This window comes from Argentina silus (genome assembly GCF_951799395.1).
Source record: "Argentina silus genome assembly, chromosome: 16".
Taxonomy (NCBI): domain Eukaryota; kingdom Metazoa; phylum Chordata; class Actinopteri; order Argentiniformes; family Argentinidae; genus Argentina; species Argentina silus.
The window spans coordinates 18,065,378-18,070,377 of NC_139670.1; the positions used below are offsets into that span (position 1 = coordinate 18,065,378).

General features: G+C 50.0%; 1 protein-coding gene across 7 annotated transcripts in view; it reads right to left on the reverse strand.

Annotated features, from left to right (window-relative positions):
- jmjd1cb (jumonji domain containing 1Cb) overlaps nt 1-5,000 on the reverse strand; it is a 95,064-nt gene that overhangs the window by 39,785 nt on the left and 50,279 nt on the right. The gene's annotated exons all lie outside the window — the stretch shown is intronic.

The following is a 5,000-nucleotide window of genomic DNA, read 5'->3' on the forward strand; positions in this document are numbered from 1 at the left end:
TGCTTCAGGAGACCTGGGTTGTCAAAACAGCCTACTAGATAATTTGTTCTTTTAAAAGGTTTTTGCTGCGCTTCGTTTTAGCTTCCTAGTAAGACGGCAGAGTCTATAGTGTATCCTTAGACAGTAGATACACACCTAGTTTGTGTGTGTGTGTGTGTATGTGTGTGTGTATGTGCGTGTGTGTGCGTGTGTATGTGTATGTGTGTATATATATGTGCGTGTGTGTGTATGTGTATACAGTGGGGGAAATAATTATTTGATCCCCTGCTGATTTTGTTATTTTGCCCGATTACAAAGAAATGGGGTCTATAATTTTTATGGTACTTTTAGTTTAACAAATAGAGACAGAATATCAACAAAAAAGTCCAGAAAAAACACATTATATAAAGTTATAAATTCATTTGCATTTGATCGAAGGAAATAAGTATTTGATCCCCAAGCAAAACATGACTTAGTACTTGGTGGAGAAACCCAAATGTGTGCGTGTGTGCGCGTGTGTGCAAAACTCAAAAGGATGTTCTAACTCCGGCATGCCAGTCAGTCAATGGCTGTGCCTCTAGCTGCGAGCTTTCAAACTAAAAGCTGAGCCAGTCTCAAGAGAGCAGTGGCAGGATCTGAAAGTAGCACAAACGCTCCGTTTCAAGGCCAAACCGCAGAAAACAGCGCTTCCCTAAACCTAAACTACAACCATGACGGCGCGGCAACAACCGTCCCCTCCGCTCGATGGGGACGGTCGGAGCTCCAACCAGCTACGGTGGCGATTTCGCATCGCTCTTTCCGCGCTCGGTGACGGCTCTGCTCAAAACAGCTAAAATCGATCGGACCCCCCCCCGCCCCCCCCTGCTCTGCCCCCCCCCCCGAAGGCATCGCGCTTTGCTCAGACATCGACCCGACGGACCGTCTCGTCTCGTCTGTGGCTAGAAGTTCCTCGGGACCGACTGTGAACAGGGAGGCCAAACGTTGTTACAGGAGAGGTGGAGATTGACTTTATCAATCCGATCGCGTAAGTGGATGAGCAGCGGGAGCACAGGCTGCGGGCCGGGGCTCAGCGTCGACAGGGCCCGATCGGCAGGGTTGAAACGGGGCTACAGCTGCTGCCGTTGTCCAAGCAGCTCGCTGCACTTCCACCCGACTTTTCTAGGCCAGATAAATATAGCTACGCAGTCGGATCAGAGCCACCTCTTAAAGGAAAAACCTGGGCTTGGCCGCAACGATGAAACTATGTAGGCTAAGGGGGGGGGGGGGGGGGGGGGGGTTCATTCAGAGGGTTTCACAGCGTTCTTAAGTGTCCAACCATTGAGAGTTCAAATGTAACTGTCGACATGCAGAAATACAAATGTCTTCTTTTTCTATGATCTATCCCTCTGAGATAAAAGTGTCAAGAAGAAACTGACAACGAGGATACATGATGTCTCTGTGGTACCGCGGTATTCTGGCCCAACTGCTCACCAGTGAGACAGGATGCCAGAGACCGTTAGATCTGGAGGCTCCATCCAAACATCCTTCTCTCATAAAAGGCCTTATTGTTTTGGAATCAAGAACAAACATGAAAATTGGACTGCGACCGTTGCTTCCCCACCCTACACACGCACACACACACACGCACACACCAACTTTCTTGCTCTACCAAAATCGGGAAAACCTCTCTCTCAAAACGTGTTGGCAGACAGACAACGAAATAATGGCTGTGTACCTTCAGAATACACAATCATACACCACACACACCTACAACAACAACAACAACGCCACACACACACACACACTGAGAAAGAGGGGTGGGGGGGGGTGGGGTTCTCAGAAAGCATATAAACCAGTGAGCAGACAAAGCACCTCCAAAATATTGCCCTTTTCCCTTGCATTGCAGCGCGGGGCCATAATTCAGCAGTAAATATTTGATAAGGCTGAGTGCCCTGGAATGTAAAGGAGAAGCTGGAGCTCATGCATAGCTAAGTAGAGGGGAGGCCCGCGTGCCTTCATCATCCCCACTGACAAGCTGCTACAGCCTGGGGGAAACAGGAGGCTGCTATCTGATCAAGGTCACCACGGCGGAGCTCACAGCTCTGGTTACACACACACAGACATGTGAACACATGCGAGCGTGCGCGCGCACACACACACACACACACACACACAGATACACATGTATATGCAGACACACACACACACACACACAGACATGTATATGCAAATACACACACACTTAGACACACTCCCTCCCTCTCTCAAGCACAAACAAATACAGACAGCCCTACAAATACAAATATGGCCTTCAACATAAGCTGTCAAAGCCTGTGTAGTGTGTGTGTCGCACTGCATTACAGATGTCTTCATTAGGCCCAAATGAAGACAGACTCTCTCTGGAGGGGAATGCGCTGCCCGCCTGGATACATCAGCAGTACTGGCCCCTATGCAAGGCACAATATGACCCGTGAAAGTGACTGGTTCATTTCAACAGTACGACGTAGCCTAGAACAGGTGTTGTGCTATGCTATGGTAACATGGGGAGGAGTTGCGCTATGCTATGCTAACATGGGGAGGTGTTGTGCTACGCTATGCTAACATGGGGAGGTGTTGCGCTATGCTATGCTAACATGGGGAGGTGTTGTGCTATGCTATGCTAACATTGGGGAGGTGTTGCGCTATGCTATGCTAACACGGGGAGGTGTTGCGCTATGCTATGCTAACATTGGGAGGTGTTGCGCTATGCTATGTTAACATTGGGGAGGTGTTGCGCTATGCTATGCTAACACGGGGAGGTGTTGCGCTATGCTATGCTAACACGGGAGGTGTTGTGCTATGCTATGCTAACACGGGAGGTGTTGTGCTATGCTATGCTAACAGTGGGAGGTGTTGTGCTATGCTACGGTACGGTGCTATTGGGTCCAGTCAGCCACCAGCTGGCGTCGCTTCTAGTGCCATCATACAGCCAGAGAATCACAGTAGAATCGCACAGTGAACAATTGGCCCATTACGGATGTGGCAGTGTGGTATTTCCTGCCAGGAAGCGGTAAACATGGCACTTCCTCATTCGCCTTCTGTGTGTGCGCGCGTGTGTGTGTGTGTGTGTGAGAGAGAGAGAAAGCAGAGGCCCAGGGACATTGGGTAAACCCCAATGCCCCCTCAGTGTGGTAAACCCCAATGCCCCCAATGCCCAGAGAAGCCTGGTGAGAGGGCCCGTGGTCAGGCAGACCAGGCAAGGCCACCTCACCCATCAAGAGAGGGCCTGGGTCACAGTTCTCATACTGCTTAGACCTACCAGACTAGTACTGGTTTGGCCTAGGCTACTTCCTAGATGCTGTGCGCTGAATTCTTTCTACTGTACGCGGAGAGGCTAAACTGGAATGGCATCCTGCCACTTCGAGCCTAGTCAAACATGTTGAATTGAGCATGCTACAAAACGTTCTGATCTTGCATAACAAAAAGCCCGCTGAATAGCTCATAGTGTGTGTGTGTGTGTGGTTAGTTTAAAGGGTCTCTTCCCTGTTCCCAATGAGAGACACAAAGCTGCCACTGTGTCCAGGCCAGGCCAGGCAGACAGAGAGAGACAGAGAGAGAGAGAGAGAGAGAGAGAGAGAGAGAGAGAGAGAGAGAGAGAGAGAGAGACAGAGAGAGAGAGAGAGAGAACCATCTGAGAACGATGTGACCTGCTCCCTGCTACCCAGAGCTCCACATTCCTGCTCCCTGAGAAAAGCCAGAGTTCCTGACATCTCCTGGGCAGGCTGGACCAGACCTCGCTTTCCTTCCCTTTCTCCTTCCTCGATTTCAGAAGGTGCTCACAAACACTGTAGGAACACACAGGACCACTCAAATAGATGTGTGAAACCATGTTACATGCGCATTCAGCATTCCGCCCACACACAACCAAAACAGAAACTGCTTTAGATATCTTTAACCGACTCAATGGAGGGTCAAACCACTAGGCAAGGTGAACCAACAAGAATTGCTTCAAAGCCTAAACCCAGTGTGGTGTGGGACTGTACTGGGCGGCCATGTGTTGTTCAAAGAGCACTCTTTCTCTTCTCCTCCTCCTCCCCCCCCCCCCCCCCCCCCGCCACCTCCCCCCCCCACCTTCTGGTATAATTAGAAACAGCCGCACTCTGCACAGTGCTGCATTGAGGCTCTGTTTGCTAAATGGGTCATAGTGCAGCCTTCCCTGCCTCCTGCAGACAGGCAGACAGACAGACAGACACACACACACACACTCACTATCTCCAGGCAGTGCATGTGGCCCCGTTAAAGGCAGAAGTGATAGGAATCGCATGAGGCTCCAGTGACATTGCTACTGTTTATAAACGGAAAGGAGTTGGCACTTACTGTGCTGCGCCAGTCTTTTCGGCGCACGGTGGAACGTAAGAACACAACGAAATAAAGCACTAGTTTGTCCAGGAAGGAGATAAATAAGACACAATAGTTTACAGCCACAACCTCGGAAACGCTCCGATAGCAAAGCGTTCCCAAACAAAAGCTACAAGCTCTGACTCATCCGTAAACGGGAGGCAAAACATTTCAGAGTAGGTTACTTGTCGGAAGTTAAACGAGTCAAAAGTAGAAGCGCGCGTTTGCTACGGTAACAAGTACAAAAGACAAAAGAAGAGACAGAGAGAGAGACAGATCAGGAGGGAAAGAAAGAGAAAGGTTACCTCCTCTCGGGTGTCTCAGAGAGCCTTGGACAGGAGATCAGACCGGCCAAAAAACAGAAAAACTCACATGTCTTGTCCACACATACATACACGCGCGCACACACACACGTACACACACTAGCTTTTGTGAACAGAAGCGAGGGAGTGTGTGTGTGTGTGTGTGTGTGTGTGAGAGAGAAAGGGGAGAGAGAGAGAAAAAAAAAGAAAAAAAAAAGGGCTTCTTCCTCAGAGGCGTCTTGCGGTCATGAAAGCGAGAGCCGAGCTTTGTAAGAGAGCCGCTCCCTGCCTGGCCGCCGGCAGCCGGGCAGACATTTTAAGTGCCTGACAAAAAAAAAAAAAAGGGGGGGGGGGGGGACGGGG